The 25,853-nt window shown below is 44.6% G+C and overlaps 1 long non-coding RNA gene across 1 annotated transcript in view; it reads left to right on the forward strand.

Annotated features, from left to right (window-relative positions):
• Positions 1–22,113, forward strand: part of LOC123951343 — a 64,749-nt gene extending 42,636 nt beyond the window's left edge. The window contains exon 5 of the long non-coding RNA XR_006820458.1: positions 21,804–22,113. This is a non-coding gene — a long non-coding RNA (uncharacterized LOC123951343). The remainder of the gene's footprint in view (positions 1–21,803) is intronic.
• Positions 22,114–25,853: the final 3,740 nt, after the last annotated feature.

Genomic DNA, 25,853 nt, shown 5'->3' on the forward strand with positions numbered 1-25,853 from the left:
GGAGAAGGGCAGCCCTCTGGGTCAGCCAAAGACCCTGCCAACTCAGAACAGTATGACTAAAAGCCAGATTCCCTAGTAAGCAGACATGCAGGATTTCCAGACTTCCTTGGACAAGCATGGAAAAGTGGAGTAATTAACTCTCAGAAACTTTTACAAACCCAGAAGGGAGGGAAAGCTGATGGAATTGGGAGGTTCAGAAACTTGCCTGAGATCAAAGCAAGTCAACTTGCCGGAAGCAAGAGTTCTTCTTTCACAGGCCACATGTTCCTTTAAGGGCTAAATTTAAAAAACAGGGAGAGAGAGAGAAAATAAATGAGTGTTCACAAAGTATATTGTTGCATTTGATTTCAGGGGCTCCCCAAAGCCTGGGACCCATGAACTCCAGATTAAGAATCCCTCAAGGAAAATCTTGTTTACAGCAAGTTCACAGTGGAGAACAAATGTCAGGGAAGGTAAGAAGAGAATTGCTGAACATAGTATATCCACTTCAGGCCATGAGCACACAGCAACACCAGGATGTTTTCCTGCCCTAGGAACATATACATGAAGCTGGAAAGTACCAGGTATGGGGACCTCTGTCTAGCGGAGATATGTTGGCACAGCCGCTGGAAGGTTGAAAATAGTCGCTTGGCTCCGGAAAGCCAAATATTTGAAAGGATATCCTATCTAAAAGGATAGGCCAACCAGTTTATGTCGAAACCTCTATTCTGTCATCTACAATCACCATTAGCGGTGTTTCAACGTTCAAGTCCATTCCAACAACATTTTATAAACAATGTGTCCGGAAGTGTGGGAGATGAAAAATGTCACCGAGACACAGGCTCTAACACAGGGATGGTCATCTCTGAGTGGAGAATACAAATGGCCCTTGCAACAACCTGGCCCTCAATTCTTTGACCTTCAACTTAAATGTCTTTCTTCAGGACCCTTTCAGTTGCACACGACCTTAGCCACTCCTTTGGTATTATCCTCACCAGATATTCCTTCATCATCAAGATTTCAAACTCTAAAATTCTCTGAGACCACCAACTCTCATTCTTCTGTCATTCTCATACCAATTAATTTTTTTTTTCTTTACTCTCAGCATGAACTCCAGACTCCTTGAACATTCATATCCAAGTATTCAACTGCCTTGATTTCACTTTCCTCTTTCCTGGCCTCGTTACCCTGGACACATGAAGCCACCCAGGACCACTAGGTGGCAGCAGAGTCTCAACTAAACTGTCCGCTGGCTTGGGCACGAAGATCATTGGTGGTAGTAACAGGAACCTCGAGTTTGGAGGGGCAGGGCAAAAATGGAATTAAACAAAAGATAGAGAATACAGGGAGATCAGTCAGCTGGGGACAAGGTCTTGAGCCCCACATAAGTGTAAACCAGAGAAGTGGCGTGACCTAAGCAATGGGGAGGTGGCAGTCACTCCCAGTTCATTGACTGAGCATTTCATACCTATCCATGTGGATAGTCTTCCCTTGCTTTGAAACATTCACTGCCCAGTTTCCTTTTTTTAAAAAAAAATTTTATTTATTTATTTATTTGACAGAGAGTGAGAAAGAGCGTGCACAAGCATGGAGAGTGGCAGGGAGAGGGAGAAGCACGCTGAATAGAGAGACCAACGTGGGGCTCCATCCCAGACCCTGGGATCATGACCTGAGCCAAAGGCAGATGCCCAACCGACTGAGTCACCCAGGCACCCCCTCCCGCTTATCTGAAGTACTTTCTATTCAATCGTTAGTTACTTGATGCCAGTAAGCCTCCTGGAATCCTTTGCTCTTAACTGCCTTGTCATTCCCCAGTGACAAAGTCAGCTCCCTTGTCTCTCTCCTTCTGGGCAGCCAGGTGCTCCTACAGAATGTTGGAAGGGTCTACACATTACTCAACTCTCCGTCCATATGAAACCTTCAGTGGGGACCTCAAGGCTGGTCACCATTCTTCTTTACGTCCTCAGTTAACCCTTTGGGGGGCATTGCTCATGGAAACAACTCTAACCCCGCCTCACTCCCTCAGACTCCTTTACCACAGTTCTGCTCCCCAATCTCACATCCTCCTTTATCTGAAGGACTGAAACCATCCATCCCGCCCTTTCCCCCACAGTCCTCCTCCACTGTAGACAGAGCACAGGACCCACAGAGACCTCCGTGGTACCTTTCTAGAGGTGGCTCAGAAAGATGTCAGAAATGCCACCCTCTTCCGTGCAAAGTAATAAAACGATATCCTTTATCTCATCTCAGAATCCATGTACTTCTCTGAAAGACACTTTACTGTCTCAGTCATCTCAGGCCGCCATAACAGAACACGACAGCCTGGCTGACTTAAATAATCAGCATTTATTTCTCACAGTTCTGGGGCCTGTTCAAGAGGTTCCCGATCAAGGTACCAGCCGATTCAGTCGCTGGCGAGCATGTTCCTGGCTTGCAGAGAACTACCTTCTCTTATACCTTGACAAGGGTCTTTCCTCAGGCATGCATCTCTCTCTTCCTCTTCCCATCAGGCTGCTGATCCCATCAAGAGGACCTAACCCTGTGAACTAGCCCAAGCCCCATCTCCAAACACCGTCACATATGAATTTGGGGGTGCACAAACGTTGAGCCCAGTACAATTACAAGTGTTGATGACTGAAGTCTTTCCTAACTCACAGGAAGCCCCGGGTGGCAGGTTGGACAGCTCTCATTTGCAAAGATAATGATTGCAAACCCTTTACTAAAAAATTAACACACGGACGTAAAATATATTCTCTTCTGGCAAATTTCAATTGAGCTCATTTCCTCTTCAGTGATTTCTGATTCATTTATTCAGTCATTGAGTTAATAAATACTTACTGACTTGAGCCGAGACTCCTAACCACTGCTTCTTGCCAAGCGCAGAAATGTGTTGATGCAGCACTTTTGTGGCAGATAAAGAATATTTTAAAAGAAGAATCATTCATCCAGAATTTGTCAGAATCACCCTCCAGCACTATGGAAAGAGAGATATGTCAGTGTGCTCAGCTGTGAGCTCAGATGAAACAGTAAAGCGCCTCGGGATGAACTTTCTTTTTTTTTTTTTTTTTAAAGATTTTATTTATTTATTTGACAGAGAGAGATCACAAGTAGGCAGAGAGGCAGACAGAGAGAGAGGAGGAAGCAGGCTCCCTGCGGAGCAGAGAGCCCGATGTGGGGCTCGATCCCAGGACCCTGAGATCATGACCTGAGCCGAAGGCAGCGGCTTAATCCACTGAGCCACCCAGGCGCCCCGGGATGAACTTTCTTATTATCATTACTCCTGATATTCAAGTAGCTTTCAAAGGCTTTTGATCTAATGAAAAGAACGTGTGGCCAGAGACATGTTCTAGTCCGCTTGACGGGCACATCTTGTAGAACAGTGATGTCAATGAGAATTCCATCATTTTTATCAGTTTGTTATGAACTAGATTATTATGGATCATCGCCACCCCCCCCCATCACTCCTGAGTGAACTAAAAGAATGAATTTTTAAATCTACACTGCCATAGACTTGACCTTGGCCTCAGAATGATCTCACCAGTTTGCTGGCTGGCATCCTCTGAAGCTCAGCCTGATCCTCCTTCTCCTGAAGCTTCCACTCTTAACTTAAAGTCATGTCCATGGTAAACTGTATTCAGTGGGTTTAATTAACATGCTGCTTTAATATTAATAAATTAATTTATGGGATTATAAACTGAATTATTTAAATGACTGTAATCACTTTAAACCGTATCGATGGATTAGCGATGTTTACCACAAACAGTTGGGTATAATAACATGGGAACAGAACAGCTATATCAAATATTTAACAGGTTTGCATGAGAAAAAGGATAAGACCTGTCCTGTGTGGTCAAAGCATACGAATTGAGTACAACAGGTGGAAGATGTAGGAAAGCACATTTCAGCTTCGCATAACAACGACCTCTCTAAACACAAGATTTCTCTAGATACTCATGGGGAAAAGGGAATTCCTGGTCACGAGAGGCGGTTGGGCATTTGCCAACCTCTGGTGTTGAAGACCTGGAAGACCTTCAGTGGCCCCCTGAGGCGCCGCGGACCCCGATCATCTATGATCCCCGAAGTCAGCCCTGTCATTTCTGCTGCAGCCCGGCGTGCACAGCTCTATGAAAGCCTTGAGGCCCGCTCGGCTGCCAGCCCTCACTCAGCTTCTCCACGGAAGCAGGACGTGGCCCGAGGCACACACCTACGCGGTTATCAGAGGTTAGAGAGCTTGTGGCTGTGAGTGCTGCTTTTCTTCAGTAGCTTCACAAAGGAGGATGCTGCGAGGCTGATTATTATGATAAAGCAGGTGTTTAAAATTCTCGTCTGGATTCTTGGCTTCCAGCTTCCAGGTAGAACTGAATTAAGTTATAAGGTGTCAGAACACAATTACAGCAGGCTTTTCTGCTTTAGAATGTTACCTGATGGTTTAGAATTAAGTCAAGCAAAGCCGAAAGACAGAAACCGCACTCTTAAGGTGCCGGGATGGAAGAAGAAAAGAGGAGAGGGATTCATTTTCCTGAGACCATTTGTGTTTTTCCCTCTGAGGCTCAAGCAAAAGTTAAGGAAATTTATTCAGGAGTTCTAGGGCCTTTATAATTAACTTCATAGTGTTGCCAGGAAATAGAGAGTGTGGGGTCCAGGAAGAGCCTTTTCTGGAGTGACAGCAGAGAGGGAACTTAATTTTGGTGGATACGGAAATAATACTTCAGCAGGAGTTGCGGGTTCTAAAATATGGGAAGAGCCCAGAGGTGCATCGACAGATGAATGGATAAAGAAGATGTGGTGTGTGTATACAGTGGAATATGACTCAGCCATCAAAAAATGAAATCTTGTCATTGACAATGACATGGATGGAACTTGAGGGTATCATGCTAAGTGGAATAAGTCAGAGAAAGACAAACACCATATGATTTCACTCATATGTGGAAAATAAGAAACAAAACAGGGGCGCCTGGGTGGTTCAGTGGGTTAAGCCTCTGCCTTGGGCTCAGGTCATGATCTCAGGGTCCTGGGATCGAGCGCCACATCGGGCTCTCTGCTCCGTAGGGAGCCTGCTTCCCTCTCTCTCTCTCTGCCTGCTGCTTTGCCTACTTGTGATCTCTCACTTTCTCTGTCAAATAAGTAAATAAAATCTTAACAAAAAAAAAAAGAAAGAAAACAGATGAACACATGGGAAGGGAAGGAAAAATAAAACAAGATGAAAACCGAGAGGGAGGCAAATCATAGGAGACTCTTAACTCTAGGAAGCAAACTGAGGGTTGCTGGTGGGAGGTGTTTGGGGGAGGGGGTAACTGCGTGATGGGCAGTAAGGAGGGCACTTGCTGTAAAGAGTATTATATGGGTATTATAACTGGGTATTATATACAACTGATGAATCACTGACTTATGCCCCTGGAATTAATAATACACTGTATGTCAACTAAATTGAATTTAAATTTGAAAAGAAGTTATGGGTTCTAACTTCACCAATTTACTAACCAATTTCTGGACCTCAATGGAAAATACTTGGTATTTGATTTATTCTGAAGAGGCTGTACGGATCATGTGTATGTTGCTTTATTATGAGAACTAACATCAGGAAAAGAGGTTGTTAAGAGAAAGAATGATCTGGGGTCCTGTGGATATTTTCGATCTTCAGAACCCTGCCCCTGACCCACAGCCATTGCCTTGGTGGGAAGAGAGTGACAACCCTATGTCTTGGGCTGACAGAAGGCAAAAGCCCTCAACCTAAGGACATGAGGAAGATGTATATGCAGAGTCATGGTGTCGGGGAACTCAGCCAGCAGCTTAACAATGGGCAGGATTGTGTTTGGATGTGAGAGCACAGACTGCGGAAACCGACACACGCAGAAGGCAACAGAACTGCTAAGGAAAAAAACAACAACAACAAAACCCAAACTGGTTTTTTTTGTTTTTGTTTTTTTCACAGAAACCAAAGAGTAGTCCTTACATATTTATTATATGCTGAATTCTAGGAGATATGTGTAAAAATAATCAATAAATATTCATTTAAAAAAGAATATGGGGCGCCTGGGTGGCTCAGTCGGTTAAGCAGCTGCCTTTGGCTCGGGTCATGATCCCAGGTCCTGGGCTCAAGCCCCACATTGGGTTCCCTGTCCAGCGGGGTGACTGCTTCTCCCTCTCCCTCTGCCCCTCCCCCTGCTCATGTTCTCTCTCAATCTCTCTCTCTCTCAAATAAATAAATGAAATAGTTTAAAAAAAAAAAAGCAACTAGTATAAACCCTGCTTATTGCTTCATAAAGGAAGGCCATTGTCTTTCTGTAACCACAAGGAGTGGCCCAGGACAGTGACAAAACTCTTGCCACTCTGTATGAAGTTGACCCCTAAACAATGCAGGGGTTAGGGGCACTGACCCCTGGAGCAGTTGAAAATCCACATATACCTTTTGATTTCCCCAAAGCTTGATTACTAATAACCCACTGTTGATGGGAAGCCTTATTAGTAACATACACAGTCAATGAACACAGATTTTGTATGTTATATATATTATATGCTATATTGTAACAAAGCAAGCCAGAGGAAAGAAAATGTTCTCAGGAAAATCATAAGGAAGAGAAAACACTTTGCAGTAAAAAAAAATTCACATGTAAGTGGACCTTCTTAGTTCAAACCTGTCTTGTTCAGGGGTCAACTGTACTTAAAAAAATGTGAATTACTGGGGTGCCTGGGTGACTCAGTCAGTTAAGCATCCAACTCTTGATTTTGACTCAAGTCATGCTCTCAGGGCCATGAGATTGAGCCCCACCACAGGCTCTGCATTCAGCACGGAGTCTGCTTGAGATTTTCTCTCTCCTTTCCCCTCCCTGCCACTGCTTGCAATCTCTAAATAAATAAATAAAATCTTTTTTTTTAAATGAATTTTCTGAAAGACTATCTGTACATTTTAGTAGGCTAAGAATTCAGATTTCTTTTTTTTCCCCTAAGATTTTATTTATTTATTTGAGAGAGAGAGTGATATGGAGAGATTGAGAGAATGAGTGGGGGGGGAGGGGCAGAGGGAGAAGCAGACTCCCTGCAGAGCAGGGACCCCCCCAGTGTGGGACTTGATCCCAGGACCCAGGGATTATGACCCAAGTGGAGTGGCAGACACTTAACTGACTGAGCCACCCAGGTGCCCAAATAGATAAAATCCTTTAAAAAAAAATGAATTATTTTCTCAACACACTGGAGAAACGAATACTCCATTTTTCTGTCCTTGTGAGCTTCAGCTTCTCCATATCAAAACATGATTAGTCTGACAACCACTCTGACTAGTTTTGTAACTGACTCTAATTCTATTTCCTTCCAGTTAGCAAATTTCCACTTTTACAAACAGATATCCTAAAGGGAGCAGACCTTTTCATTTTGTTATCATTTGATTTTTTTTTTAAATACCCAAAGTAAAACAAAATGGATTCTAAAAAAGAATACATGCGATATTTGTTTTAGGGACATCTGGGTGGCTCAGTTGGTTAAGCCTCTGCCTTCAGCTCAGGTCATGATCCCAGGATACTGGGACTGAGTCCCACATTGGGCTCCCTGCTCAGCAAGGAACCTGCTTCTCCCTCTGCCTGCCACTCCTCTGGTTGTGTGCTCTGTCTCTACCTCTGACAAATAAATAAATAAAATCTTTTTTTATTATTTTGTTTTTTTAATAAAATATTTTATTTATTCATTTGACAGAGAGAGAGAGAGAGATCACTAGTAGGCAGAGCAGCAGGCAGAGAGAGAGGGGGAAGCAGGCTCCCTGCTGAGCAGAAAGCCCGATATGGGGCTCAATCCCAGGACCCTGAGATCATGACCTGAGCCGAAGGCAGAGGCTTTAACCCACCGAGCCACCCAGGCACCCCAAAATCTTTTTTTCTAAATCATTTATTTTATATTATGTTGGAAATCCAGTCTGCTTTTCTTATTTTTTTGACTAGGTAACTAATGATTTCTTTCTTTCTTTTCTTTCTTTTTTTTTTTTTTTGAAATGACTTAAGTTATAATTGTAGAAATAGTAGGAAGAGCTTTCCTTTCTGAGTAATTTGCTGACACGATGCCCCATCACCCTTGAATACTTTAGCAGGCAATTCTTACATATGAGGACTTACACCTATGATTACATTACAACCATCAAAATGAGGACATTAACTGTAATTTACTAATGTCATTTAATTTCAGACCCCATTCAAGGTTTACCAGTTGTCCCAATAATGTCTTTTGTAGCAAAAGAATCCAGTTCAGAATCAAATACCCCATTTATTTCTTGTGTCCTTTTGTATTTCTCAATCTCAATCATTTCTCTCAAGCTTTTTCTGATTTTCATGACATTGACTATTTTAAAATTACAGACCACTTATTGCGTCAAATGTCTCTCATTGTGGTATTGTCTGACATTTCCTCAAGTTTCTATTTAATTATGCATTGGCAGAAATATCACAGATGTGATGCTGGGTTCTTCTCATTGCATCCTATCAGGGGGTACACGACTTCCATTTGTCATATGACTGGTAATATTAGATTCATCACTTGATTAAGGTGGGGTAATAGGCAGAATTGTAGGATAGTACTATGACCTTGGCCCGTGGTGCTGCTCTCATGATTATGCTCTGTTTTACTGCAAAGGGGAGATTATCCGGGTGGACCCAATGACATCAGTCCTTTAAAACCAGACTTTTCTCTGGCTGTTAGAAGAAGCAGAGGACAATTCTGTTTGGGAAATTCAAAAGTGACAGGAATTGAATTCAACTCTAGGAAGGTCTGCCTCGATGGGATAGAGAAAACCCAGGGCAAAGAACTGTGATCAACCTCCAGGTTCAGGGGGCTTTTCCTGGCTCCCAGCTGACAGCCAGCAAGGAAGTGAGGACCTCACTCCTATAGCTTCAAGAAACTGAATCCTGCCAACCTGAGTGAGCTTAGAAGGTAGTTTCCTCCCCAGCATCTCCAGATAAGAGTCCTGCCTGGCCAACACCTTGATTTCAGCCTTGGTGGACCCCGATCAGAGAACCCAGTTGCACCCCCCTGGACTTCTGACTTACAGGACAATGAGATCATAAGTAGGTGTGTTTCAAGGTGTCAAGTTTATGCTAATTTGTTACACAGCGTTAGGAAACAGATACAAGAGGTATCTGCCAGGTTTCTCAACTGGCAGTAAAGTAACTTTTTCCCTCTCAGTAATTGTCTTAGCTTGAGCTGCAACAGAAATTACCAGGAGGTGCAGTTCTGGAGGCTGGGAGGTCCAAAGCTAAGGAGAGGGCGGCCAGTGTCTGGTGAGCCCGCTTCCTGGTTTGCAGATGGCCATCTTGTCACTGTATCCTTGCGTGGCTGGGAGCAGAAAGAGGAAGCAAGCTCTCCTGTCTCTTCTTATAAGGGCCCTAATGCTATCCAAAAGGCTTCTACCTTCATGACTTAATCACCTCCCAAAGGTCTGACCTCCTAATACCATCACATTGGAGGTTAGGATTCCAGCATATGAATTTGGGGCAGGGTGGGATGGGGTAGGGGGACACCCATAATAATAATTAACAAGCATTTTGTAAAGAAGTGCTTTAAGACTAGACAAATATCCTATTCCTTATCAAAGATTTACCCACTTCTTAATCTAAGTATGAACTGACTTTTCTTGGATGGATTAATTATTAATACTGGTGCTAAAATCGTGGCCTTCTAATTCCATTATTTCTTTCTCATATTAGTTAACAATATGCAGTGAGGAAGAGTTTCGGGTCCTCATGTATTCGTTTCAGTGTGATCCCGTGAATTCCTCTTTTATTCAGTGGGTCATAATCCATTAGTGTCCTTATTAATTCTATGCTCTAATTGAGCTGACCTCTGTGCCTTTAGGCAGGATCCCATGATTCATTGAGCACTCTCTCACTTTCTGGTGGGAAAAGCTGTTCCCTGCTGCTCTCTTGGAATCAGCTAGTTCTCCAAGTAACCTAGTTTGTTTGTTTGTTTGTTTTAATGGAGAACGACATATATATGCATATATGAATGACTATATGAATCTTTACGTCTTCTGTGCCAGCCTATTTAGAAAACCATGAGTTCACACGAATCCTAATCCCGTTCCATGGAGTTCATTCTGGTTTTGTGTCTTTTCATAGTTGTAACCTCTTACAATGAGAAATCTGACTCCATGGCTATGTAATTTGTAGAACCAAATAGAAAATGCAAATGCAGAGTCCTTGTCCCCTGGCAGGAAAAGAATGCTGTTAAAGGTACTCATATAAAGTTTCTTTTTTTTTTTCATGGTCACTCTCAACCGTCATGGGGTTTCTTTTTATTGGTATTTCATGTCATTTTAAAGAGTGAAAAATGTAAATTAGAAATTATTAGTATTCATTTTACTCTTCATCTTTATATTGTACAATATCCGTTTTAAATGCAAATATGAGAGCACCCAACTCATACGTAAAACCACCCAGTGTTACGCAACTACACTTTGGCGCTCATACACACATATGTACGTCATGCTCCCCGCAACAGTGGGAAGACTGCACAAAACTAACTCAACTGTCTTTATCTCACTTCTTTTTTTTTTTTTTAAGATTTTATTTATTTATTTGACAGAGAGAGAGATCACAAGTAGGCAGAGAGGCAGGCAGAGAGAGAGGAGGAAGCAGTCTCCCTGCAGAGCAGAGAGCCCGATGCGGGGCTCGATCCCAGGACCCTGAGATCATGACCTGAGCCGAAGGCAGCGGCTTAATCCACTGAGCCACCCAGGCGCCCCTTTATCTCACTTCTTGACATGCATGCATTTCCCCTACATTTGGCTTACAGATGAGTAAGGATGTCCTAAAAGGAAAAGAAACTATGGTTTGCCCCATATTTTCCTTTCTTCCAGATCATTTTCTGTGCAAGTGATCATCTAATAAACAGAAGTAACACAAGGACTCAAGTGATTATGTCAGGCCCACCCCCGCGATCTCCCTGTCTTAAGAGTCCGCTGATTTGGGACCTTAGAGCTGTAAAATCCGCTTTACCATACAATACCACGTCAGTATTTTGGTTACTATCTTATCATATTCACAAGTTCCATGCTCCAGGATGGGAGATGATGCAAGAGAGGGTCACTGAAGGCTGCGTTAAAAGTCTGCCTTGAACAACTACCTTCCTTTAAGATAGATAGATAATGGCTAAAGCCCCCAAGGAAAGTGTTCAATTCATTTGTTATCACAGAGTATTATCCTGGCCCCTGCTGGGCTTGGCTCTGGAGAAGGAAATAACTTTGCAGGCCGGATGGAGAAAGAGCGAGCAGATCTCTTCCGTCGTCTCAGGCCACTGGCTCTTCTGCAGCACGTGTTGTCTTCTGAGGCACAAGGTTCCTGTCCGAGTACAGAGGCTGCCAATGAAAAAGCATGGGACCGGGGAAGCTGCCAGCGTTCATGACACCACTGAAAAGGCTTCACTTGGGATAAGATAATGCAGGTGGAGAGCCCAGAGAATGGATATATACAGAAACAAACAGGCCGTTGAGGAAAAAAAAAAAAGGCCTAAATATGACTCAGATGACATTGAGATGCTATTTGAGCTATTTCTTTTTTTTTTTTTTTAATTTTATTTATTTATTTGACAGAGAGTGAGCACAAGCAGGGGGCGCAGCAGGCAGAGGGAGAGGGAGAAGCAGGCTCCCTGCTGAGCATGGAACTGGATGTGTGGCTCCATCCCCGGGTGTGCGGCTCCATCCCAGGACCCCCGGGATCACGATCTGAGCTGAAGGAAGATGCTTAACCAACTGACCCACCCAGGTGCCCCTATTTTAGCTATTTGGCTAGCAATTTAATATGAAAAGTAAGTTCTGTTCAAGAAAATGCATAAATGGGCTCCATTTATTCAAGAGATAAGATTAAGGAGCAGAGAGGGTACAGCAACAAACAGAACAAACCAGGAGTCCTGCTCTCATCGAAGTTACCTTCTATTGGGAAGAAACAGAGCAAGCAAGCAAACACTAAGTGTTATATGTAATATATTAGATAAGTAAGTGGTATGGTGGGAAAGAAAATGAAGGGAAAGAGATTATCAGAGGAGATGAGGTGATTTTAAATAAAATGGTGATGGAAGGCCTCACCGTGAAGATGGTTAGTGAACAAGGACCAGAAGAATATCGGGCAGAGAATCGCCCCATATCTGACAGAAGCACGTCCCAGGCAGTGAGAATAACAAGGGCAAAGGCCCTGGGGCACAAACACTGTGGTAAATAAGTCCAAATCACGTATCTTGTGTTCTTTTTAATGATGGTCTTTTTTTTTTTTTTTTTTTTTTTTTTTAAGATTTTATTTATTTATTTGACAGAGAGAGATCACAGGTAGATAGAGAGGCAGGCAGAGAGAGAGAGAGGGAAGCAGGCTCCCTGCTGAGCAGAGAGCCCGATGCGGGACTCGATCCCAGGACCTGAGATCATGACCTGAGCTGAAGGCAGCGGCCCAACCCACTGAGCCACCCAGGCGAGGTCTCCTTCTTGGTCTCTACCAATTCTCCCCAACTTATCTGGGGGTTGACCTTTTTGAAACAATGAAAGTACTAGCAGACAGCACCATAAAGCTGAAGGGTGAGACACTACCCTGGAATTTCTGGGAAAACATTTTTACCCTACTGAAAACAAATAAGGAGCAATGAGCTGGGTAGAATTTAAAATAATATGTGATCAAATTCCACTGGGTAGTACATTCAGAATATTTGTTTTCTGAAGTTGAAAGGCCAATTGAATGAAAATAATTTCAAGCAACAGTGTAGGTGTATGAAATATTTAATTGAGTTGAATCCTTATTTGTTATTTTTTCAAAGGCTTAATAATTCCCTGATTGTAAAAATGAATTTCCCATTGTAGAAAACTTGAAAATCATGTAAAACCATAACAAGAACAAAATTCACTTGTGACTATGTAGGAAAAAGAACTGTTTATATTTATATCTTTCTAGATAGATTTTTCTTTTATTTTAAACTTTATTGAATTGATAATGAAAACAGCTTGTTTTAATTTGTTATTTTTGGGTACTGGTCTGAACAGTGCTTCACAGGGTTTATGGGCCAGGTTTCGTGTATCAACTTTGCTTTCTCTCAAACTTTTCTTACTGATTTTAAAAAGCTGTTTCATCATAAGAAAATCACGAATCTATTTTCTGCCATATTCATAGTAAATGGTTTTTTCCAAGATCCTTTACTGCCCATTATTTTTGCATAATTTTTATGTTCAGAGTTTGCATTTTTATAGCCATGATACTCAATATTACAGCCAAAAAAATACTTATTTCCAACAATGTTCACTAAAAGGGTCTTTTCAAATTTAATTGAAACTTACTTTCTACAGGAGACTCTAATAGGTACCACTTTTGTTCTGCAATGTATGGTGAAATCCCACAATAATGCAATAGGTATGGTCCAAAATTTAAATCGTGTAAAATGCAATTATTACAAGTTTAATGAAAGACTAAAGCCAGCCTGGACAGTTGGGCACTACAGGGTCTGGCCAAGGGCTCTGGCTCCCAGCTGTAGCTTGGCATCTGCTGGCGGTTGTTTGCTAGATCTCACTCACACACTGAGGGGTCAAGTCAAGTCCCAAGACTTCCTGGGAACTGCAGGACAGCAGCAGTGACTCCTGGAACTCCAGGTTTGCTGGTACCCCGATTTCCAGCCTAATATCAATGGATGGAGGGGAGACATACTCAGGACGTGAAGACCCACCACTTTCCATGATAAGCTCCCTTCATTTTCACACCCTGCCTTGGATCCCTTCCTCCCCAGCAACTCCTCTTCCTCTCTCTCCATAAGAAAAGGCAAGTTCCCTACATACTCATGGAGTAGAAAGAGTTCATTCAACACACACCTGTAGTGTATACATGAGACTCTCCATAAGGGTGGGCTCAGGCTTAATTGATGACCACAATAGCTTTATTTCTAGCCACCCCAAAACAGGGAACAGATTTTGGGATGGATTCATTGTGTTTGTTAGAATTCCAAGATCAGGGACCTTGAGACCCAAAGTTCTCATTTCTCGAGATGCAAATGTGGAAAATAAAATCGGGAATAGCCAGGAAGTTGCTCTTTGCAGAATACATTCTTTTTTCTGTATCAGCTTACTTATTTACCTCTTTTTGAAGATGTAAGTGAAATGAAAATGTCATATAATTCATTAATAGGAATATAATCTTTTTATCTTATAACCTAAGCTTTTTAATTAAGGAAATCATAATCACATGAAGGGAAAAAAGTTACACCATTTTAAAAGCACACAAAAATAATCCCATAGATTATTTATGGATGTGTAAATAAATAGTAAAAATATCAAAATGTGCATGGGAAGTGTATCTAGTCAGGGTCCGGCCAGGAGAACAGAATGCAATATAAGATTGTTGAATACTGGATATTTAATTCAAAGAATTGGCTACCCGGGGTATGGAAGAGCTGGGATATGAAATGGGAGACGAGCTGGTAAGGTGACTGAGGAATTAACAGCGGCAGGAAAGGACTCGGTCCTTGGGATGGAGCACATAGGAGTCAGTGATGCTCCTAATACCAGCCGCAGCGTCTTCTGCTGGGCATCAAAGTTGGGGCTGCCTGGCAAGAGCTGGGACAACCGAGGAAACGGGAGTGCTTCAGAGGATGCCACTCCAAGCACAGGGAGGAGAAACACATGACTTCTCCTTTCCTCCAGCCTTCTAATCTAACCTGACTCTAACTCCCACTGACCAAACCCAGCGGAAGTGACGGGGAAGCCTGGGAAATGTAGTCCTTAGGCGCCCCACCCCGTGAGGAATAAAAGAAGCTAAGGGCTGGGAGCAAGCAGGCAAGTGGTGGGGGGGGGGCGAGCAAGTGGCCCTTCACCAACCCGAGGATGGGCACTACCTCTGGGAAGGGAGTCAGGAGAATGGGGAGGGGAGGGTACAGAGTGGTCCTCCACTCTACTGGCAACCATTTATTTCGTTACTAAATTAAAAAAAGTTTGAAGCCAATATGGCAAAATGTCAGCATTTGTTAAAATGATAAGGTGGGTGGCCCGATGCTCATTATGTTACTCTGTGCATTTCTACATAATTGGAATATTTCAGAAGAAGAAATTATTATAGAAAAAAATGTTCCAGACTAACGGCAAGAGCAAACATTTTCCTTGTTCAGACTCACTTCCTTTTCCACCCCCACTGCTGAGGATTCGCCATGACTCTTCTTCAAAGGAGAGTGGCGCCTCTGTGGGTCTTACAGGCTCTGCAGATCACTGGAGTTGACTCTTGGGCAGGAGGGGATCCTAAAGGCAGAGGGGGAGAACGAGGAAGGAAAAATGCAGGGAAAGGCAAGGAGGGAAGGTACCAGGGGCTTGGGAAGCAGGGATGACCAATCACAGGGAGCTCTCCCCGTCTTTCTGCCTTTGAAACTTGGTTCAGCAACTCACAACCCCAACATCCTTGATCAAGTTCCTTGGCCTCTCCATTTCTCCATTTGCTTTTCTGAAAACATGTGGTGGTTGCAAGTTTCAAGAAGTTAACACATGCAAAAAAGCACTCTGAAAAAAAGAAAAGCACTTTAAATAGCATTGGCACATAGTAAACTCTCAATCTATTTTGGTTACTATTATAATTTTTAATTCTTTTTATCTTTGGATCCTCAGTTTTAGGAGAGTTCCCCTATGCTGGGATCAAATAAGTGGGGTGGTGGCGGCGGCGGGGGGGGGGACCCCTGTAATTTGCTTATCTAAGATCTCCCTGTGATCATCAGCTCCAGGTTGAACATATGCTGCCTAGATCCTGGCCTAGGGGGCAGGCTGGATTCATTGTGATTTCAGATAAGCTTGGCCAAAGTCAGACTCAGGCAGAGAGAGTTACACTTCAATAAAGTGAAGGGAGAGAATCTGTGTGGTCATGTTAGAAGGGGACTCAGCTTGAATATTCTGCAGAGAAGAGTTGATCTTCCAAATGAGACAACCTGCAGAGAAAATACAAAGGAGACTATGTGGCCATTATACCCTGGTTTAGAAAGCAATCTTCTCTGGTGTGCCCTCAGACCCCTCCCCACAAGATGCTAGAAGGATACAAGAACCCCCCCCCCCCCCCCACACACACACACAACCTTCCCTCCAGCTGCCCCAACCAGTGTACTAGGAAGCAGGGATCAGGGCACCAGAATGAACTCCTAATGATAGCTAACCAGAAGCCCGGTCCCCAGCACGGAGCTAAGTGCCTTCAAGTATCACCCGTATTTATTCTCACAGCAGCGTGAGGTGGGGAACAACGATAGAACAGTTTGAGGGCTTTTGTGAGCATTTGATGAGTTAACGGAAATGATCTATGCAAAGGGCTTAAGATGCCTGCACTTTCTGAGTTCACACTCAGAAATGTAATGTAATTACATTATGTAATGTAATCGTCGCGCATTTCTGGATCAAGAAAGCAACTCAGGAAACAGGGGTGGAGCGGAGTAGAGTAGCCCCAGGGTGAGAAAACCTATAGACCTCTAGAAGACCTATAGGCACACAAGGGGAAGAGCTCTGATGGAGCAGATGTTCCCATTACCATCCTGTGGGGAACTGCGGACCCTTGTTGCTGGGGACCTTCCCCCAGCCACACCCACATTCACATGAGAGGTTCACATTGCTATGGCCCCACTGAGACTTAGGGAGATAATTTGTTGAATGACAGCATACACCCAGGCAAGCGCTCAGCCAGGCATAGGCTGGTGAATTTCACAAAGCGAACATGGCCACGTAACCACACCTGGAAGGAGAAACTGAGCAGTCCAGACACAGAGGTTCATGACAAAGGGTTCATGAAACCAAACACTGTGTGTTCTTCTGTGTCTGGCCCCTTTCGTTGTGGAGGCGGTTTGGAAGGGGCACCCACGCTGTGAAATGGGGCTGTAGCTCGTTTGTTCCTGTTGGTGTAGAGCGCTCCTCTGTCCGAGAAGCCCACGAGATGTGCAGCCAACTCCTGATGAGCAAGCACGAGGGGTCTTTCCAGGCTGGGGCTCTTAGGAAGCAGCGATGCTTTCTCCATTCTTGTATGCATTTTTTGGTGAATCTACATTCACATTCCCGGTGGGTATTTACATGGGAGTGGAGCTGCTGGGTCCAAGGGTAAGTAAGGTGCTGGCATTTGTAAAAAGCTCCCCCGGGGATCCAAGGCGCTCCAGGGTTGAGAAATCCTTCTCTAGACTTGAGAGTAGACCAAGCCCCATACAGATGTCTTTCGTAATATGGTCTACCACGCACCCGCACCCACCCCAGCTCCCTTGTTTAAAATGCAGATTTCTGCATCTACACTAGAATGGGGGGGTCTTTGGGAATCTACGCTGTTAACAACCACGGCCCACCCAGGTGATTTTGTTTTTTGTTTTTTTTTTGGTTTGGGGGTTTTGTTTTTGTTTTTTTGTTTTTGTTTTTGGGGGGTTTTGGGGGAGAGAGTGAGAGAAAGAAAGAGACCATGGTGAGGAGTGGAGAGAGACAGAGGGAGAAGCAGGCTCTCATTGAGCAGGGAGCCCAACACAGGGCTCGATCCCAGGACCCTGGGCAGATGCTCAACGACTGAGCCACCCAGGTGCCCCTCCCCCAAGGTGATTCCTTATACCAGAGTTGAAAAAATACTGCATTAGGCCACATTGCAAAGATGAAGTCAGTCCATGCCCAGTAGTATTTCTCCATCCAAGATCTCTTAAAACTGACGAAATGCAGACACTGAAGAGAAGGATGGTTTTCTGCCTTCAGTGAGCACTTCTAGGTGAGAACAACTTCTCTCAAGCATTACTAACTCTGAGCTTGCTACAAGAATGGGGACTGTTTAATTAAAAATGTTCACGAATTCAGAGCACCTGGGTGGCTCGGTGGGTTGAGCGTCCAACTCTTGGTTTCCGCTCAGGTCATGATCTCAGGGTCCTGGGATCGGGCTCCGTGCTTGAATCTGCTTGAGATTCTCCCTCTGCCTCCCCCTGCCCTCCTACCCCTGCCCATGTGCTCTCAGGCTCTCTCTCAAATAAATAAGTAAATTAAAAAAAATTTTTTTTACAAACTCTTAAAGCTTGGGCTCACCAATTCCATTCCCATGTAAACCCCCCCCCCCGCCAGATACGTGAACATATATTCATATGAGATACACATGAGGATGTACATATTTTTATAAAATGTTGTCACTCAAGAAAACACTCTGTTGTCAGGTTGCTTATCACTGGGGCTGGCAGCACAGCGTAAGGTTCAGTTACTCACAGGACGGGAGAGGCGTGGACCCAAGCTTCGTATCAGGAATGGGTGAAGAGCGCACACCAGCCTTCTGCCCTGAAGCCTTCCTGACTACTTCTTTGGGAAACACAAACCCCAGAACTGTCCAGTCTCTCCCTCTGGGGTCCCCACACCCCAAGAACAGGACTCTTCTCTCTCACCTGGTCCTTGCCTGTAAGAATCCAGCCCCCGCCTCACAGTTCCCTGTGTCGCTGGTACCATTGCCTCCAAGCTTAGCATCTGGACCCTGGATCTCCCCAGGACCCCTCCTGCTCATGCAGTTTCTGACTTGGGTTCATTCTTCTCCAGCAGCCGCCGGCTTTCCTGAGATCCTTCTGGAACCTCCCAGGGCCCATCTCTTCCTCACATAGCAGCTCTGTATCTAAGCTCTTTGGTTTTCCCAACTGAACCCCAGCTTGGGCGTCGGTCCACACCCAAGTTCACTGGCTGTTAGGTTCCAGCCCCACAGCAGGGGCCAAGAGTTTTGCCCTTTTTGGCCCCGGCCACTTCCTTTTTCCATAAAAATATTCAAAAGTGTATTTTATGACGGCGTTGCTCTAAAGACTAGATTTATGATGTACATTTGTTAATATATTCATGTTTTCCTTCTGAGTTTGAAAGATATGAAAACATCTTTGTGGGTCTCTAAAAGTATCCCGTACCTGCTGGGCTTCTGATGGGCCCTGCGTGGAGCCCCTTTCCAGGCGGGACTCCCTCAGCCGTCATCTCAGGGCATGCTTTCCATGAATAGACTTTAATTTTCTGAACAGTTTGGGGTTTACAGAAAGTATGGATGCATTACTATTAACTCACATGCACAGTTTGCATTAGACTCCACTCTTTGCGTTGTACCTTTTCTGTTGCACACACACGATGACGTGTGTTAACCATTAAATATCATACATGTTTTCACTGCCCTGAAGACCCGCTGTGCTAATCATCCCTCCCCCTCCTCCCCAGCCCCTGGCAAACGCTGATCTCTTTCCTGTCTCCACAGTTTCTCCTCCAGAGGAGAGTAGGAATCACGCAGAATAAAGCCTTTTCAGATTGGCTTCTTGGCACTTAGGGATATGCACTCAGGTTTCCTCCATGTATTTTCATGGCTTGGTGGCTCTTTTTTCCTCCCCCGCTGAGCAGTACCCACTGTAGGGACAAACCACACTTTGCCTCTCCATTAGCCCATGGAAAGGCATTTCGGTGGCTCCCCAGTTTGGGCAATTGCAAACAAAGCTGCTGTCGACATTCACATTCAGGTTTTCGTGTAGACACAAATTTTCAGCTCATTTGGATACATATGAAGGAGCACAATTGTGGAATCACCTGGCAAGAGTGGCTCTTGGTTTCTTCTGACCACATTTTTCTTCCGAAACGTTGCATTTATATTTTACACACCCAGCGCACCTGGGTCAGGTATTTAAAAACCCACTTGATTTCCTCTGTACATGTCTCGGAAAAGTGTGGGTTTGCTCCCCCGTGGGAGGGCGTCCCATTTCCCACCCCCCACCCTACCCCGCGACCCGAACCCTCCTTTCCTTCTCCAGCCTGCTGACAAGTCATGGGGCTTCTCACTCCTCAGCGTCTTTATGGCTCTACGGTGCCAGCTCTTAGCTAATGGAAACAGGGAAGAAGTAAGCCATTAAGTAAGAGCAGGGCCTATTTCTGTTCAGTCAAGTTTCTGCAAATAGATCTGGGTTAAGTTACAGAGCCCCAGATTACCCGTATAATAGTATAAAAGGGAAGTTCTCGGCTATTATTTCTTTAAACTTTCTGCCCCCTTTCCCTCTTTTCTCTCTGCCTTGTTTAAACATTATTGTATTTTTCTTTTAAGTATTTAAAAGTCACGAATTCAAAGGTACGGATAAAGGGGTAGAACGGAGAACTGAGTTTTCTCGGACTTCGGTGACAGTTCTCACAGCAGCATCATGGCAGCATGGACATCCCTCCTTTTGTCGTGCTTTGTGTGACAGCTCATTCGGCATCTGTCCATGCCCAAAAATGCCTCTGCAGGAGTTGCGGGATCCAGCCCTTTTTTGGGCATGGACAGATGCCGAATGAGCTGTCACACAAAGCACGACAAAAGGAGGGATGTCCATGCTGCCATGATGCTGCTGTGAGAACTGTCACCGAAGTCCGAGAAAACTCAGTTCTCCGTTCTACCCCTTTATCCGTACCTTTGAATTCGTGACTTTTAAATACTTAAAAGAAAAATACAATAATGTTTAAACAAGGCAGAGAGAATTTCTTTGTAAACTTCAGAGTAAAATTTAGTTAGGAAGTGTATTGACTTTTCTTGTTTGGCTGCCTGTAATTGCTTTTTACAGATCAGCTCACAGACTCTCCGTCCCCTTTCCGCGGATGCTGCATCGCCTCACCTGTCCCCTCCCCCCACCTCCCCCCCTCTGAAGTAGCTCCTCCCTGGTCTCTGTGGACCCGCTCTGGTTCTCCCAGTGTAAGGCCCTGCCAGGACAGCTCTACCTGCTGTCTTAGCTCGAGAGGCGGTAAAAAATACCACCGACCTGGGCTAAGCCTCTGTCTTCAGCTCAGGTCGTGATCTCAGGGTCCTGGGATTGAGCCCCACATCGGGCTCTCTGCTCAGCGCAGAGCCTGCTTCCTCCTCCCTTTGCCTGCCTCTCTGCCTGCTTGTGATCTCTCTCTGTCAAATAAATAAATAAAATCTTGAAAAAAAATATCACAGACCAGGGGGCTCAAACCACGGAAATGATTTCTCACAGCTCTGGAGGCCAAAGTCCAAGATTAAGGTGCTGGCATGGCTGGGTTCTGGGAAGGCTCGCTTCCTGGCTGGCAGACCACTGACTTCTCACTGTGTCCTTACAGGGCGGAGAAAAAGAGAGAGCACACGTTCTGGTGTCTCTTGCCTTAATCCTGCCATGAGGATCACACCCTCAGGACCTCATCAAAACCTCTAAGTACCTCCTGAAGGCCCCAGACCCTAATACCATCACATTGGAGGTCAGGGCTTCCACATCGGAATCTGGAAGGGACCCAGTTCAGACCGGAGCACCCAGGAGCTTGCTAGAATCGCACACTCTGGGGGCCCACCCCAGACCTGCCTGCTGACTCAGAAACACTGGATGGGGGGCCCAGCAGTCTGTTCTCACGGGCCTCCCCGTGGCTCCGACACACGCTAGAGACGAAAAACCGCTGCTATAAATCATTCTCCAGCCTCCACCCGTCTCCCAATGAGAACGGATCATGTTCCCCCCTGCTTAAAAATCCAATGAGTTCCCACTGCTCTGACAGAAAAATACAGACTTCTGAGCCTCCAAGGCCTCTGTTCTCTGCCCCCTGACTGCTTTCTTGACCTCGTCTTGGGCCACGCTCCCTTTGCTCATCATGTACCACACTCGCTTGTTATTTCTCAAGGACTCCAAGCTCTTTCGGGTCCTAAAGCCTTTGCTGTTGCTTTTCCCTCGGCCTGAGATCACGTACTGACTCTCTGGAGGGCTGACTTCTCTCTTCAGGGCTTACCTCACATGTCTCCCCTGAGCTGACAGGCCTCCTTCCCTGACAGCCCGAGCAAAGAGGCAGGCCTACCCTCTCCCCCCAAAGACTCTCTACCTCACATTCAGTGGATTTCTCCCATCAGAGTATTAGAATCTGCGTTAATGTGTGTTCACAGGTTGCTTTCTTTCTCCCATGGCCACATGAAAACACCATGTGGAAGAAATCTTGTCTGTCTTGCTCGCCACCATCACCCCACTGCCTGAGCGAGGACCTTGTCCACAGGAGGTGCTCGAGACATACTTCATGAGTGAACAAATGAAGGAATAACGGAGGTTCGTGAAAGCCTGAGTCTTCAACGGAGTAGGCTCCAGAGCCTGAAATATTACTTTAAAGTTTAAGTCAGTAAATTTTTTTTTTTTTTAAGCGAGGCGCCTGGGTGGCTCAGTGGGTTAAGCCTCTGCCTTCGGCTCAGGTCATGATCTCAGGATCCTGGGATCGAGTCCCGTATTGGGCTCTCTGCTCAGCAGGGAGCCTTCTTCTTTCTCTCTCTGCCTGCCTCTCTGCCTACTTGTGATCTCTGTCTGTCAAATAAGTAAATAAAATCTTAAAAAAAAAATAAAGTAACGAATAGCAATGTCTTCCTGGTTACTTTGTACCTATTATTTGTCATGTCCTGAGGGAATTACTTACCTGAGGGAGTTACTTACCCCTCTCCCCCCAAGCTTGGCCTCCTAGTTCTTCTTTGTAGGCAACTGCTACTATCCAGGGTGGCCGATAGTGGGAAGTTCCCTGGAGGAGAAATTTGGGATAAAAGCTGAAGGAGGGAGTATCCAAGCAAAAGTCACAACATCCCATTCGACCCCAGTATTTGGCAAACTTCCCATTCAAACAGTCCTGTCTGAGAATGTGCCTTAAGCCAAGGAGCTCCACAAGCATGCAAAATCTCACTTCAGTTAAATAAACGGCAGGTGAAAGCTGTCCAAGACTGCCGACTGCACGGAGACCCACTTTGCTCTTTAAGCAAATATTCAGTGAATGAATGGACTATAGAACATTGAAGCCATCAGGAAGAAAGGAAGCATTGTCAATCTGGAAAACGTCAGGAAAGCGTGACAAAACGAAAATAAGGTTAGATAACAGATATTTGGTAAAACTCATCTTTATTGTAATAGATATAAATATTTTGAGCTCACCTATTAAAAGTCAAAGTAAACTGCTGTGTTTATATGGGCAAGGACTCTGTCTTATTCACCATTTATTATTACGCAGAGTAACCCTTACAGAGAGTTTATAATCCTTCTGAAATTGTACTAATGCATGTGAGTCACTAAATCCGGCAAAATGATCCTCTGGTGTCCCTTGAGGATTATACTTAATAACTATTTACTGAATGTGTATGATTAATTCAGTGCATGATCAAGGCCTATCAAATTCAGTAAAAAAAATCTAAATCTATTTGATATGTTTTTAAGAGACAAACAAGGGTAAAAGAGCAATACCTTTCAAAAAATAAATCTTTTTTAAAAATTAAAAAAAGGACAATACCTCTCACTATCAAGGAAGTGATACTTCCTACAAATACTCCTACATAGAAATAAATAAGCAAAAAATACCCCTAGAAATTGTACAAAAATTGTACAATTTTTGAAATTATTTGACACAATTCCATTCTAATCCAACTTAAGTTGTGACAAGTATGTAGGTATAGGTTGCTAAAATGTACTTAAAAAGGAATAGGAAACCTAACCTATACTGTATACATAACTATGGAGAAAATGAGAAATTTGTCCAAGAACAGTATCTCCTTTGCTCCCAGTCCCTAAAATACGACAAGTCCAAAGGGTTTTATAAGCGAATTCACTTACAACCTTGAACAAATGAATTAATTCCCTTATGTTTTTATGCTTCCAGCACCATAAAAAGAAGAAAAACTCCATAGTTTCTCCCAAGAATTCATTGAGACCCTATTACCAAAACCTCACAAAGACGGACCACTAAAAGAAAGCCACAGGCTCTGTTCTACATGGACGGAACTTGAGGGCAACACATGAAGTGAAATATGTCAGACAGAGAAAGATAAATCCTGTATGCTCTCACCTACTCGTGGAATCTAAAAAAACCTAAAAAATCTAAAACAAAAAAAGACCAAAAAACCCTCAAGCTCATCAAAAAATAAGATCAGTTGCCAGAGGCAGAGGGGAAAGGGCGGAGGGGGAATTGGAGGAACGTAGGTCAAAGGCTACACATTTTCAGTTATAAGATAAATAAGTCCTGGGCATGTAATTTACAACAGGATGACTAGAGTTAACAATGGTGTGGTTAACAATGCCGTCGTTAACAATGCTCTTTTTGCAAGTTGCTAAGAGAGTCTATCCTAAAAGCACTTGTCATAAGGCAAAACACTGTTTTTGTAACTGTATAAGGTTATAGATGTTAACCAAACCCATTACGGTCATCATTTCACAATATATATGTACGTCAAGTCATTATGCTGTGCACATAAGCTTATGCCAATTATATCTCAATAAAACTGCAAGGGGAGGGGCACCTGGGTGGCTCAGTCGTTAAGCATCTGCCTTCAGCTCAGGCCCTGATTCCAGGGTTCTGGGATAGAGCCCGCATTGAGCTCCCTACTCAGCGGGGAGAATGTTTCTCCCTCTCCCACTCCCACCCCCACCCCCACACCCTCCGCTTGTGTTCCCTCTCTCATGCTCTCTCTCTCTCTCTCTCTGTCAAATAAATGAATAAATGAAATCTTAAAAAAAATACTGCAAGGGGAAAAAATTATATGTCAGTACACTAATGGATATGGGTGTCAAGGTTTTATGGCATTAAAATGCAGAATCTAACACCCTTTTAAAAGAAGTTGACCTATGATCAGAGGAATCCCATTCCTAGATCGTGTATTAACGGTTCAAGGGGAGAAAAATATATGGTCCGGTGGTTGGCAGGAAAGGGGCTGGAAAGAGTGGCTGGGCCCCACGACAGGGCTCCCAGAGCCCTCAGAGGGCACCGCGGTGTTATACAGGGAATTGGCAACAGGCCTCTTGCGGGCTGGATGCATGAAGAATTATAGATCAGCCTAGGAGGAGCGCAGCAGCTCCATACCTAGATGCTGGTGGTTTGGTACATTCCTCCCAAACCCTGCCATCCCAACACCGTTAACTCCAGAGCTGGGGCTACGTGGCCAGAGGTCAGAAGGAGCCTCCCCTCCGCAGCTGTGGTAGGATTGCGGGAGAAGACTAGGATGCGAGACAGGGCAGAGGCAGGGCAATAGGAAACCGCTACCGACTCTGTTCTGCCCCCTAGTGGTCAAGGAGTGTTGGTCTTGAAGTCGCCCACCAAGAGCAAGACCTGTTGGGGACGGGTCTCAGAAAGGTGGTACCCACACCTCACCCCACCCCCGACACTTTTGGTAATGATCAAACATTTTCTTTGCTGAGTATCTGTGTTCAATTAAGGAAAGTCTCTTCTGAAATAAAATAAAGTAGAGCCCTTAGCACAAAGACTGCCTCCTTTGAAGATGCCAGTCCCCTTGCCCCCTTTACCAATAGTTCCCACCTTGTGATACCGTAGAGGGACAGGTGTGTGGGCCTGAGGGTGTTCTGCAGCGCCGGTCTCCTACATGCCAGCCTTCAGATCATCGAATTTCACAGGGCACTTCCATTTAATCGGATGCTGCTCTTTTCACTGCCAAAGAGGAGGTGCTTAATCATCACTTTTAATAATTTTCAAGGCCAGGGGGCAAGCCTGGTGTGTGCACACTCCCGCTGGACCTTTCCCCTTCCCTGGACAGGACAGGGGACCGAGGACCCCACTGGAGGGAGACAAGCAGGCTGTGTGTGCTGAGCAGGTCTGGGAAGCTCAGAACAGGAGCAAGGGGGTGGTCGTGTTGGTGGTCCTGGTGCTCACGTGCACCCTCAGACTGGTAAGACCTCGGGAGGCAGACTGTACGACATAGGTTACAGTCTAGGGATGTGTGTCGGTCAAATGAAAGCATGAATCTAAGATACTGTTTTGTTAAGAATCTCAAAAGCAGGCCTTCTTCTGAAATGGTTCGGGGAAAATCTTCCTAAGAGCAGAAGACATTAAGTCAGAAGCAGGTACTTAGGAGAGACTGGACTGGGTTAAGAGGTAGTAGACTGCCCACACAACAGCAGTCTGCACTGTGTTACTGTCGTGGTCATCCCAAGGGCAGCAGGGGCTGGCCCCCAAGGCAAGGCTG

This window comes from Meles meles, chromosome 10 (genome assembly GCF_922984935.1).
Source record: "Meles meles chromosome 10, mMelMel3.1 paternal haplotype, whole genome shotgun sequence".
NCBI classification, from domain to species: domain Eukaryota; kingdom Metazoa; phylum Chordata; class Mammalia; order Carnivora; family Mustelidae; genus Meles; species Meles meles.